The sequence below is a fragment of the Odocoileus virginianus genome, chromosome 9 (assembly GCF_023699985.2).
Source record: "Odocoileus virginianus isolate 20LAN1187 ecotype Illinois chromosome 9, Ovbor_1.2, whole genome shotgun sequence".
NCBI lineage: Eukaryota > Metazoa > Chordata > Mammalia > Artiodactyla > Cervidae > Odocoileus > Odocoileus virginianus.
This window is the reverse complement of record NC_069682.1, coordinates 71,210,304-71,224,061: the sequence shown is the minus strand read 5'-3', so window position 1 is coordinate 71,224,061 and position 13,758 is coordinate 71,210,304. Positions and strand designations below refer to the sequence as shown.

Genomic DNA, 13,758 nt, shown 5'->3' with positions numbered 1-13,758 from the left:
TGACTCGGTCTGCACATCTGTAATATGGGTCTAATAATACTTCCCTTGTAAGAAGGCTACTACTACCGGCAAGTATACTGATCTACAGTTGAGTCTTTTTTTCTCTTAGCAACTCAGCTGTGCTTTCTACAGCTACTAGTTGCTTCTCTGGCGGCTCTTTGCCCGCCCCTATCATCCCTGTCCTTTTCTGCAAGGCTGGGGACCGGGAAAGCGCGGTAGACAGCACCACCTTGAGTCGAATTCCTCCCCTTTTGGAGGAAGCCACTTTCTCCTCCTTTCTTTCCTATTCCCGGACCATTTCTGGGCAACTGGCAGCTATTTTCACGTGAGCTCAAGTTAACGTCTCGAGGAGCTCCGGGGCGCGTGGGCAGTTCACCCTGCGATCTAGCCGCCGGCCCCGGCTGGAGCTCGCATCTCCGAAGACTAACGTGTGTGTTTAGAGGCGAGCGCCGGGCTTTCAGAGAAGGCGGTCGGGTGTTTGCAGACCAGGGCGAGCCCTTGTGAAAGCAGATAAAAGAAAACATTTATTAACGTGTCATTACGAGAGGAGCGCCCGGCCGGGGCTGTCGTAAGCCCCGCGAAACACCTGGCTTCTTCGAGCTCCGAGGGAGGAGAAAAAGAAAGCGGAAAGGAGGCAAGGATTCTTTCTCTTCGTTTCCAGCCAAGTGGACCTGATCGATGGCCCTCCTGACTTTATTGCGATATTTTATTTATTAGGGATGCCCCCCTCGCGCGTGTGTGTGTTAACACACACACCCCCGCGCAAGCACGCCTCGGGCCCGCGTCCCTCCCTCATTCCCACCTCCCGGACGAAGCCCACAGCTGTTTCAACTCTCCACCGAGGGCGAGCGGGAGCGAGTGTGTGCCGGGTGAGTGTGCGTCTGTGTCCCGGCGAGGGTGCGCGCTCGGCGCCGGGAGCGCGGCCAGCGGGGTCCCGAGGCAGCGGGAGGCGGAGTGCCGCTCCGACCCCCGCTCTCCGCCACTGCCCCGTCCGGGGCCGGACTTCGGGGCCAGGGCCGGACTTTGGCGCAGCAGAGCCCGGGCCAGCCGGGCCGCCTGTCCTTCCAGCCGGAGGTAAAGCGCTCGCGCGCGGTGGGGCGCCGGGGTCCCCGCGGCGGCCGGCCGGCTGCTCCCGGCCCCGCGCGGAGGCTGGGGGTGCAGGCGAGGGGCCGGGCCGAGCGGTGCCCGGGGGCTGGCTCGGGTGGCGCGGCGGGGCCGGACTAGGGCGATGCGAGAGCGGCCCGGGTGGGGCGCGGACCCGGACTTTGGCGAGGGCGGCGCGCCGGGGCGGGGGCCGAGGGGCGGCGGCGGCGGAGCCCGAGGGCGGAGAGGCGGGAGGAGGCGGAGGAGGGGAGGAGGAGAGGCGGCACTCGCCGGAGATGCGGCGGCGGCGGCAGCAGCGGCGGCGCGGAGTCCCCTGCTCCCCGCTGCCCGGCTGGGCTGCGGCAGAGGCGGCGGCGCCCCGCGCCGGGTGAGGCCGCTGGAGCCGTGCGCTCTGGTGAGTGGGGCGCGGGGGCCAGGTGGGCAAGGCGGGTGCTCCCGGCGGCCCTCGCCGGCCCCGGAGCCAGTGTGGCCGCGAGCGCCGCCCAGGTGAGCCTGGGGCCGGTCCCGACCGCCGGGCCCCGGCCCCAACGCGGAGCGCGGAGGTGGGACCCGGCGGGCAACGGGGTGGCGCCGGCGGGCCGCGGGAGGATGACCGGTTTGACCCCGCTGGCGGGCTGGGCGAGCGGGCAAGGACTTCCCACCGCGCCCCTGACCCGCCGACACGCCTCGCGGAGCCCTGGAGGCCTCGGGGGCCGCGCTCCTGGACTCGCCGGCCGCAGGGGAATGGCCTCCTTGACCCTTTTGAGTTTAGACCCAGCGGAGCGGCTAGTAGCCAGACCACGTGGGGTTTGTCCGGGCAAGACATGGAAAAGCGGTGGACCGGATCTTCAGAGTGGAAACTTGCAGATACCGAAAGGGCAAATAGGATTATAAAGACAAACTTCCTCCCAGGCTGGGTCAGAACCAGTTCTCATCTCCTTGTAGACAGAGGCCCTGGGCGCCAGAGGATTTCGGAAGTATGACAGTGAAGCTGAGGCGATTTCTAAGAGTGTACTTTTTTTTTTTTTAAACATTCTTTATAGTGGTTCATTCATTCGTTCTACAAGCGTTTGTGAAGCACCTCCTGGTGCCTGGCATCACCGTTATGTTCCAGAGAGAAGCGATGAACAGAAAACCTGGTTTCTGAGCAGTGCAAGCTCTTAGTTCACTTGGAGGGCAGCGGGGGAAAGAGATGCAGTCTAAGGGGGGAAACCGCAAGGAGACATACGACACACGCAAATCCTGATTTTGCCCAATGACCTCTGTCTGCAACTTCTTGTCTAGAGACTGAAGACCACTCTGCCTGCACACAGTAGGACAAGCGCATTTTGGCAACCCCCTTTCTCCTCCTCCACCTTCCTGAGAGTTCTGAATATTCCCTTCCCCCTCTCCTCTCTGGGCAGCCTTTCCTGCAGCTTGTTTTAATCACTTTTTGAGTTAAAAGTCAATATTTAATTAACCAAGTCATTACATTCAGCTTACGTTTGAATCTGGGTATTTGCACATCTGTGCATGTTGGGGCGCCCGCCCGCACACCCCTCCATCTGTCCCCTGATTCTTTCCCACAGGGCTGCCCTCACTGTCTTTGCGGCAGAGAAGGAAGGATGCTCTCAAGCGGGTTCTCTGGGGGCCAGAGAAGCAGGGAGGATGGGCTTTCCCTGGAGCAGGCCCCACGCCTCTCCCCGGAGCAGGAGGAGCTGCTCTCTTCTTGTAGTTTAATAGAAAAGGGGATTCCTTGCTGCATCTCCACTCCCCATTACAGAGCCACTGGAGGGTTTTAATTAAATTGAAACCATTCATTCTGTATAGAAAGAGGGTGGGGAGGAGACTAAAGATCGCTTACCTGGTGAGAGAGGTTCTCCCAGGTTTGCTTGTCCACGTGTGGAAGCTAGAGCTCATCACAACAGTCTGTCCAGGTGTGTAATTTAGTGTCCTCATTAGCAGCTCGAGGAGAGATGGTGGGCTTGGCTGATGCCTGTTGGATATTTGCATGTGAAGGATCTTCCTTCCTTGGGCCAAGTTTATGGACATAAATGCATGATGTTGGCATGGCTACAGTGGCTGAGAGGCAGTGTGGCTTGGGGCTTTGTGTATATTTATTGGGTTTTTTTAATTTGAGTTTATGGCATTTTCTGAAACCTTAATTACATGTTAAGTTTTCATACTTGAAGGCTGAATGATGAGTTGATTGTAGAAAGCCTCAGCCTGGAGAAGGACCCTGTGGCTCTGTGTGCGTGCGTGCGTGTGTGCACGCATACACACAGGCATGTGTGTGTCCCCTGCCCAACTCTTCCCTTCAGCTGCCTAGGGGACCTAGCTGATGTGCACTCACACACCCGAACACTTGAAGATCCTTTGGATTTGGGAATAACATTTCCCTCTTCCTTTCCCCGGATTTGTTTGATTTATCTGTTTGGACCTGCCTCAAGGGGGCAGAGTCTGGTCTCTGGAGTTAGCCAGATGGAGAATCACACCCAACTCCATCCAATCTGTTCTTACACTTCCTCCCCTCAGAAAGAGACTGAAAGCCTTGCCCTGCAGAAGACTATCAGCGTTTCTGACCAGCTCATGGTTAAGGGAGAGCTGAGTCTAGACTTGAGATGACAGCTAACACTTAAGTAGCAGTTCATGGGCCAAGCACCCTTCTAAATCCTTGTGCATAACATTTAATTCACACAAAAGTCCCAGGAGGTAGGTCTTCTGATTGTCATCGCGTTAAAGAGGAGGTAACTAAGTCACTGAGAGAGTTGTGACTTTCCACCAGCCGGTCAGTCATCAAGCCAGGAATGGCAAGACCCTGGGGCACCAGGGTCCACTCTGACCCACCGTATCCTCCCCCATCCCTTGGCCTCTTTTCCAAGTGTAGAAACACCGTGTGCAGCAGAAGAGAACACAGTTAGACAATCAGACTTTGAAAGGCAGAAGCCCTTCAAACCTCCAGTTTTTGGGGAGCCTGAGCTGTGTATTTTTAATCTCAGGGCTGGGGGTGCCTTGAGGAAAACACACGACTGCCTGGCCACGTTCCCTCCTCCCTACAAGTACACACACACATTCTCTCTCTCTCTCTCTCTCCTCTAGTCAGGATGCAGAGGGAACCATCACGCGGGGGCTGGCGCAAAAGAGCCATGAAATCTGAGATGAGGGTTTGTGCCCCCTGAAGGTACAATGGGTGAAACTTCTCCTAGAGGTGCGGCCCTCTTGTGGTTGGTGATGGAGTCGCATGAGCCTGTCCCTGGAGGGTGGTCCAAGGGGGTCCCGGGCCCTTTGTTTCAGGCCTGGGCCCTGTGAGACCAGTGGATGTGGAAGGCGCGGCCGCCTCTCAGGACTCACCTCCAGGCGAGGGAGGCCTCACCCAGGTTCCGTGGGCCTCCTCGTGATGGGCCCTGGTGAGGAATCTGCAGGGCCCCTGATCTGGATTCAAGGCGCTGGCTAATTGGAAGATCATTAAGATCATTATAATTAATTGGCACCCTGATAAATGGCGTGATTGCCTAATTGGGTTGGTTGCTAGGGAACGAGGCCTCACTCGAGCCGAAAGGGGACGTGGTGTGGGGCTGGCCGCAGGTGGGTGTCAGGGTTACCAGCCCAGCCGGTTAATGGGTGGGAAGCCAGAGCCATCGTCCCTCGCATCAGCTGGTGTTCACTGGGCAACTGCTTGTGTAAATCACAAGTGGATTATCAGTTAGGGGATATTTTCCTAGAAGGACTGGAAAGTAACCAGGATCTTTTTTCTTGTAAGCAACAGAAAGCTGGGCGGGGGGCAGGGTGGGGAGGGATCACAAATCAGTGTTAGGAGAGAAGGGGACTTACTGGCTTCCATGACTGAAAATTGCTAAGGGAACAGCTTCAGGCTCAGCTGAGTCACCGCTCAAGTTCTGGCCTGAGAATCTGTTCCTCTCCATCTCTGCGCCCCCTTCCACGGGGCTGGTTTTTCTCTCCAGCTCCGAGGGGCAGGCAGGCTCTGGCACCACGGTCAGGAGAGCCAGCATGCCCGGCTACCAGCCCGGCTGTGTGATCCACGGCACGTTACTTAGCCCTTCTCTGCCTTCGTGTTTCCATCCAGCCAATGACGATGATCATAGCACCCCTCTCCTGGCTGGTAGGAAAGGATAAAATGAGATCATCGGTGTCAAGTGCTTAGCCTGACATCTGACACAGGCAAGCCCTGGGGAAACACTAACTGTTCTCATGACTAAGGTGTTGAGTTCAAGAGCTGTCCCCCTCATCCTCTCTGCTTTGAGCCCACCAGAAAAGAACAAGGTAATGCCCACCCAAGCCCCAGGCATCTATCTGATTGGACTGTTTGATGTCACGTGCTCTCTTCAAGCTGATCAGTGGTCACAGAAATGAGGTGCTGACCATGGGCTTCAGGCCAGGCTCCCAGGCCCCACCCAGAAGTCAGGGGTTGGGGCAAACCAGCTGAAACTCTAAAGCCCCAGGGGACATCGGGAAAAGGGAGGCTGGTTGCTGGTAAGGTGACAGCCGGTGCCTGGGATGGGGGCGGACAGGAATGTGAGAGATCATGGCTGGATGGACCTGCTTCCAGTTCGGTTGAAGTGGGGACCATGGAAACAGCTGCTGGGTGGGCAGCCTCCCCCGCCCCTCACCGGAGTCAACAGGTATCAGAAGCCGAACTTTTCTCCCTCGGTGTCTGACGTGTGCCACCTGGCTTTCTGGTGGCCAGGGGCAGCGTTTGCCCAACCTTCCACCACGAAAGTCACCTGGAGGCTTTTGTTAAAAAAAAAAAAACCAAAATTCTGGATCCTGCTGAATCAAACTCTCAGGGAAGGCTCTGGCTGTTGGAAGGGAACCAGAGTGCTGTGTGTGTGTGTGGTGTGTATGTGTGTGTGTGTGTATGTGTGTGTATGTGTGGTGTGTGTGTGTGTGTGTGCGTGCGTTTGTGTGTGTGTGCGCGTGTGTGCATGTGTGTGCGTGTGTGGGGGTGTGTGTGTGCGCGCGTGTGCATGTGTGTGTGTGGGTGTGGGTGTGGGTGTATGTGTGTGCGTGCGTGTGGGTGTGGGTGTGTGTGTGCGTGTGTGTGTGGGTGTGTGTGGGTGTGTGTGTGCGTGTGTGTGTGTGTGCGCGTGCGTGTGTGTGGGGGTGTGTGTGGGTGTGTGTGCGCGTGCATGTGTGGGTGGCTGTGTGTGCATGTGTGTGCGCGCACGCGCGTGTGCGTGTGTGTGTGCGCGCGTGTGCATGTGTGTGGTGTGTGTGTGTGTGCGCGCGCGCGCGCATGCGTGCGTGTGTGTGTGTGTGCGCATTCCATGTCGGCAGAGAGGTGGAAGGAGGGCCCTCAGTGTTTATCTTGTCCTCCTGTCTGTTGCAGGGGCTGCCAGAAGGCAGAGGAAATGCTCTAAGTGAGGTCGGGCATATAAAGGTGTTCTGTGTAGGTTAAGAGGGCATTCCTCTTATTTGTCAGTGCACATGTGTTTACTGAGCAGCTACAGGGCGCCAGGCTCTGTGTTAGGCATTAGGATGGGCAAGAGAGAGCCCTGCTGTCATGGGATTTGCATTCCAGAGGGTAAGAAGATAATACACATGCAAGCCAAGTCCGAGACGTTTTCAGAAGGTGATGGCCTCTCTGGTGGAAACAAGGTGAAAGTGAAAGTGTTAGTTTCTCGTGAGGCTCTCTGCAACCCCGTGAACCGTAGCCCGCCAGGCTCCTCTGTCCATCGGTTCTCCAGGCAAGGACACCGGAGCGGGTTGCCATGCCTGCCTCCAGGAACAAGATAGTAATATGACAAAAATGATGGGGTTGGGGAGCACAGCTTTTGGCAGGTGGTCAGGGAGGCCTCTCTGAGGATGTGACTTCTAAGCTGTGACCTGAATTGTTTGAGATGAGCCAACAACCGAAGGACGATCTGGGGGAAGAGCATCCTGGGTAAAAGGGACGGCCAGTGCAAAGGCCTGGAGATGGAGAGGGGCGGCCTATTTGAGACACCGGTTTAAAACACGAGGTGAAGTTCAGTGGTGTGCAGGGCAGTGAGTAAGAAGCGGGGGAGTGGGGAAATGAGGTCAGTGGTGAGAAACGAGGGCCAGGACGAGAAATTCACTTTTTATTCAAATGAAATGGAAAACCATTGGAGAGTTTTAAGTCTGGGAGTGACAAGATCGGTATTTTAGAAAGATCTCAGTGGCTACCGTGAGAAGGATGCTTTGTAAGAGGAAGCTGGGATGTGAGTTTGGGAGCTGATATTGGCCAGGATTTTGGTGGAGGCAGAGGAGATGGAGAGAAAGGGCTGAATTGGAGATGTATCATGAAGGTGGAACCAGTGGAACGTTCTGATGGATTGGATGCTCAAAGTGAGGGAAGCCCTGTAATTTCCAACCAAGGATAGCTTTGCCCCCCAGGGGACATTTAGCAATGTCTGAACATGTTTTGAGGGGGCTTCCCAGGTGGCGTTAGTGGTAGAGAACCCTGCTTGTCAATGCAAGAGACTTAAGAGACACGGGTTCAATCCCCAGATCAGGAAGATCTCCTGGAGGAGGGCATGGCAACCCACTCCAGTATTCTTGCTTGGAGAATCCTCATGGACAGAGGACTCTGCTTTGGGCTACAATCCATCCAAGGAGTCAGACACGACTAAAGCAACTTAGCACAAAAACATGGAGACGTTTTTGATTGTCACAACTAGGGAGAGGATGCTACTGGTAACCAGTGGGTGGAGGCCAGGGATGCTGTTAAACACCCTTCAGTGTGCAAGACACCCCCAACCCGGACAACAAAGAATGAGGCACCCCCAATGTCTCTAGGGCCAAGGAGTCAAAGATAACTGGGCAGCTTGGTGTAGGGTGATTGGTGCAGAGAAGATGAGCGGAGAAGGTTTGGAGGAGGGAGGATGATCCAGAATTTAATTGTGGAGGTGTTGGGTGTGAGATAACATTCGTCCTGGGTGGACAAAAGCTCACTGGGTGCTGGATACACAAGTCTGGAGCTGTATGGGGCTGGCAACTGAAATTAGAGAGTCATCAGTGCATCCATGTTATTTTAAGCCTTGGGACTGGACATGATCAGTTAGGGAGAATGTGTTTTGTTCTCTTCTGGAGTTTCCGCCCTCTTCCCTCCCCACTGCAATGCCTGTCATGCATCTATTTGATGAATATTTTTAGCACGTCCCACACTCTCACCTCTTTATGACAGTCCTGAGAAACTCCCAAAGGCTCAGGCTGAAACCACTGCCCCCACCCCTATCCATCTCCTCATTGCTCCGTGATTAGCAGACAGAGCTAAACAGTCATCACTCTGCAACAGATGCCCTTGGGAAATTGCTTAAGTTCATAAGGATCCTGGCCCTTAAACAGGCAGCACAATGCCTCCTTGGTAGAACAGCTGTTAGCCTGGTCTCCAGAGCGTCTCCTCCAGCCCAGACCCAGACTTCATGGAATTCTCTCTAACCAGCAGCCACCACTGTTTTGAATTTTCCACGGTCTCTTAATATGATTCCAAAACACACGTTGCCCAGTGGCCCTGGCTTCTGATGTGTAGCTTCACCTTGCAAAAGGCCTGGATCCACTGCTTTGCACACCTGGGCCTCGCTTGAAACTTGGATGAGTTCTATCCCAAACTCTAGAGTCGTTATGAAGCAGGGCTTGTGTGTGTGAGTTGATGAAGTGGGCCATCCCCAGAGACTATGAGCGGTACCCAAGATGTGTTTGGCCAGGTGGAAGCCAGATGTGTTAGGGGAAGAATGCTGTCAATCGCCTTTCTTATTGAATCAAGACCAGGGCCCCAGTGGGTGACTTGACCCCACCTTGGCAGCCAGAAAAGGGGAGTGTTTTCTTAAAAAACATAAGTCCAGGAGATGTTCATGCTCTGGTGAAAATTAGATCATCCAAAAGCAGCATTTCTGGCATGTTCGAGACACAGGCAGTATCCACAGACTTCTGATTGCAGGCCACTTACCTCAATATTTCAGAGAACAGGAAAGCCTACTAGAGTCTTAGTTGTTTGGAGTCCTAATCATCTGATTGTGAATCAAGATGTATTCATTACAAGTAACAGAATTCCTGGCCGAGGATGTCTTATACAATCGAAAACACTTAAATCTCACATAACAGGAGTCCAAAGCAGGGGAAGTCAGAGGCCAACTTGTTGGTAAAATAGTGTCATCAAGAACCCAGGATATTCCTAGCCTGTTTGTCTGTCCTCAGCATGTCTTTGGTCTTTGTTGCTTCATGATCTTAGATGGCTGCCACAACTCTGGACATCACATTCCCATCAGTTTAGTTGCTCAGTCATGTCTGACTCTTTACAGCCCCATGAACTGCAGCACGCCAGGCCTCCCTGTCCATCACCAACTCCTGGAGCTTGCTCATATTCATGTTCATCGAGTCAGTGATGCTATCCAACCGTCTCATCCTCTGTCGTCCCCTTTTCCTGCCTTCAATCTTTCCCAGCATCAGGGTCTTTTCCAATGAGTCACTTCTTCACATCAGGCGGCCAAAGTATTCAGCTTCAGCATCAGTCCTTCCAGTGAACACCCAGGACTGATCTCCTTTAGGATGGACTGGTTGGATCTCCTTGCAGTCCAAGGGACTCTCAAGAGTCTTCTCCAACACCACGGTTCAAAAGCATCAATTCTTCAGCACTCAGCTTTCTTTATTGTCCAACTCTCACATCCATACATGACTACTGGAAAAACCATAGCTTTGACTAGATGGACCTTTGTTGGCAAAGTTATGTCTCTGCTTTTTAATATGCTATCTAGGTTGGTCATAACTTTTCTTCCAAGGAGCAAGTGTCTTTTGATTTCATGGCTGCAGTCACCATCTGCAGTGATTTTGGAGGCCCCAAAAATAAAGTCTCTCACTGTTTCCATTGTTTCCCCTATCTATTTGCCATGAAGTGATGGGACTAGATGCCATGATCTTAGTTTTGTGAATGTTTAGTTATAAGGCAACTTTTTCACTCTCCTCTTTCACTTTCATCAAGAGGCTCTTTAGTTATTCTTTGCTTTCTGCCAAAAAGGTGGTGTCATCTGCATATCTGAGGTTATTGATATTCTTCCCAGCAATCTTGATTCCAGCTTGTGCTTCATCCAGCCCAGTGTTTCTCATTTTCTCATGATGTACTCTGCATATAAGTTAAATAAGCAGGGTGACAATATGCAGCTTTGATGGACTCCTTTCCCAATTTGCAACCAGCCTGTTGTTCCATGCCCAGTTCTAACTGTTGCTTCCTGACCTGCATACAGACTTCTCAGGAGGCAGGTCAGGTGGTCTGGTATTCCCATCTCTTTAAGAATTTTCCATAGTTTGCTGTGATCCACACAGTCAAAGGCATTAGTGTAGTCAATAAAGCATAAATAGATTGTTTTTCTGGAACTCTCTTGCTTTTTCGATGATCCAGTGGATGCTGGCAATTTGATCTCTGGTTCCTCTGCCTTTTCTAAAACCAGCTTGAACATCTGGAAGTTCATGGTTCATGTACTATTGAAGCCCGGCTTGGAGAATTTTGAGCGTTATTTTGGTAGTGTGTGAGATGAGTGAAATTGTGTGGTAGTTTGAGCATTCTTTGCATTGCCTTTCTTTAGGATTGGAATGAAAACTGACCTTTTCAAGTCCTGTGGCCACTGCTGAGTTTTCCACATTTGCTCGCATGTTGAGTACAGCCCTTTCACAGCATCATCTTTTAGGATTTGAAATAGCTCAGCTGGAATTCCATCACCTCCACTAGCTTTGTTCGTAGTGATGCTTCCTAAAGCTCATTTGACTTCGCATTCCAGGATATCTGGCTCTAATCCAGTGATCACACCATCGTGATTATCTGGGTCGTGAAGATCTTTTTTGCATAGTTTCTCTGTGTATTCTTGCCACCTCTTCTTATCATCTTCTGCTTCTGTTAGGGCCATACCATTTCTTTCCTTTATTATGCCCATCTTGGCATGAAATGTTCCCTGGGTACCTCTAATTTTCTTGAAGAGATCTCTAGTCTTTCCAATTCTGCTGTTTTCCTCTATTTCTTTGCATTGATCACCTCCCCATACAAAATGGGAATAGAGAGCAGGACTCCTTGCTCTCTCTTTTACTTAGCAAAATTCTTCCAAGGACACCCCCATACCAGCAGACTTAGCTTTATGCTTCACTGGCCCAGGGTTGGGTTTTATACTCACCTCTAAGCCAAACACTAACCAAGGGAAATAGGTTTTTTATGTTTGACTTAGCTCAGTGGTTCGCCAAGTTAGCAGGCCAAACACACTCTTCTTATAGCAAATGTATTTTGCCCAGTTTCCCTGAAGTAAATTCATAGATTATGTAACCTATCTGCACATATGTTTTAATAATCAATAAAGTATCCTGACAGTAATTTAAAGGAAAACTAAAAAGGAAATTGATTTATAATTAAGCTATATATTGAGCCTATGAACACTTAGCACAAGTACCTTAGCGGGCATAATTAAGCAGGTGTTTACATTGGGGCAGAATCATGTAGATCTGACAGCTCCAAATGCAGTGAGATACATACAGATTTTTTGCTTCGACAGCTCAAAGACCACTGGGACTATAGCCATATGCAATTTGCTTTTCGAAAATAGAGAACAACCTACCAAAATTTCCGAGTGAACCAAGCTACCGTCATCCCTCAAGTTCCCTAGTGATCATATTCCCGGAAGACTTGGTTTAGGATAGAACCGCACAAAAACATCTTTGGTGTTTATATGTGAAATGGAGTTCATGTCTAAGGTCAGGCAGTGTAAAAAGCTATTTCACCTCTGTGGATGTCTGGCGGGATGTTAGAAAGTCGTGCTGGAAATGGGGTGATTCTTCACTGTGTGGAGCATTGTGAATTATCCACCTTCCCTGCACCCCCGCTAGACCCCAGAAGCACCCCCCAGTCACATGACAACCGAAAACTCACGAATTCCTGAGAAACACCTCTTGGTGGGGCGATTTCACCCCCGAGTCTACTGGCTTAGTCTAATGCTGGTTGCTGCCAGAGGGCGGCAAGTTCCACCCCCTGTGGACCAAAGAACGGCCAGAAGGGAAGCCACATGCAGTTTCTGCCTCAGAGTTGTCCCCAGGCTCCTTTCTGCCCCTCACCCTCCTACTGACAGATCCCTGAAGTGTCCCGGTCAGTCCAGCCAGCGCTATAAACCCACGTGGTTGGCACGGACTGGTCTCTGCTGTGAATGGGGTCATGAGTTCTTGGGCTCATCTGGGTATCGGTGGTTTCCACCTGGGCAGGAGATGACGCTGGTACAGGTGATTGCACAGAAGAACTCGCTGAGAATCCATGTGTCATAGTGGGTAAGGGCATGGGCTCCAGAACCAGACTTCCTTGTTCAAATCCCAGCTGGGCCACGCCGAAGCTGGGTGGAGCTGGCCAAGTCACTTAACCTCTGTAAGCCTCAGATACCTCTTCTGTAAAACGTAGGTAATCCCAGTAGCATCCTCCTAGAGTTACTGTGAAATGCCAGAACAGTGTGTGGGTGCATGGGACATTGCCTCAAAAGGCAGATATTATTATTGCTTATATTTGTAGATACTTTTTAGCTTTTTTGAGTTGAGATATAATTGACATGTAACACTGTATTCATTTTAGATATATACACATAACGATTTGATATATGTACACATTGCAAAATGATTACCCCAGTGAGTTTTAACATCCATCCCACACACTTAGTTTTTTTTTTCCTATGATAAGAGCTTTTCAGCTCTACTGTTAGCAACTTTCAAACATACAATATAGTTTGTTAATTATAGTCACCACGCTATAACTCACATCCACGAGACTTACTTATTTTATATCTGGAAGTCTGTGCCTTTGACCCCCTTCACCCATTTCACTCATCCTTCACCCGTCAGTTTTGCAATCACCAACATGCTGTCTATCTGAGTTCAGTTATGAGTTTGGTTTTTTAGATTTCACTTATAAGTGAGATCATGCAGTATTTGTCTTTCTCTGACTTATTTCACTTAGTATAATGCCCTTAAGGTCTATCTGTGTTGTCACAAATGGCAGAAGTTCTTAATTTTTATGGCCGAATCATCCACTGTAGAAGTATACCACATTTTCTTTGTCCACTCATCCATCAATGGACTCTTTGATTGTTTCCATATCTTGGCTGTTATAAGTAATGCTTCAGTGAACACGGGGTGTACAGATAGGTTTTTGAGGGATTTCATTTCCTTAGGATTAACACCCAGAAGTGAAATTGCTGGATCGTGTGGCAGTTGTAGTTTTAATTTTCTGAGGAACCCCTACACTGTTTTCCATCATCGCCGCATCAGTTCTTTTCCGCTTTGAAGTGCTTTTACACCTAGCATCCTGTGTGGTCTTTTCAGCCACTCTGCTTATGAGAAAGGCCACTGGTCTCCCTCCTACTGCTGAGAAACGTCCAGCTTAGAGAGACGGCAGCAGGCTGAAGGCATGACTGGGCTCAGGGCTTGATTCTGTGACTTCTGAGCTGATGAGTTGTATCATGTTCGCCCCCTGCCCTGCCCTGCCCTGCCCTGCCCACCTCCTCTTTTGGGCCTCGGCGAGGCCCTCTTAGGAAAGGAGCTGACCTGTTGGGGACAGACCTCGAGGACAGGGCCCTGAGTCTGTCCTTGGAGCCCAGGGTGGGGCTCGTCGCCATGTGGACAGGGAGACGCCCGTGAGTAAGCAGGGGTTCCTAACCGAATCTCCGGGGGGGGGGGCTCTTAAGTTCCAGTGCCCACGCTGTACCCAGA

The 13,758-nt window shown here is 51.5% G+C and overlaps 1 protein-coding gene across 5 annotated transcripts in view; it reads left to right on the top strand.

The window, feature by feature from the left end:
• Window positions 1-299: 299 nt before the first annotated feature.
• The window catches only part of SULF2 (sulfatase 2), a 125,302-nt gene continuing 111,843 nt past the window's right edge, over window positions 300-13,758 (top strand). Inside the window, exon 1 of one of the 5 annotated variants that reach the window (XM_070472736.1) lies at window positions 300-869. The gene's annotated coding sequence lies outside the window, so the exon portion shown is untranslated. Of the gene's footprint in view, window positions 870-900; window positions 1,075-1,360; window positions 1,499-13,758 lie in introns of those variants that run through there. The other 4 variants (XM_070472735.1, XM_020887252.2, XM_020887253.2 and 1 more) reach the window with 4 other exon arrangements.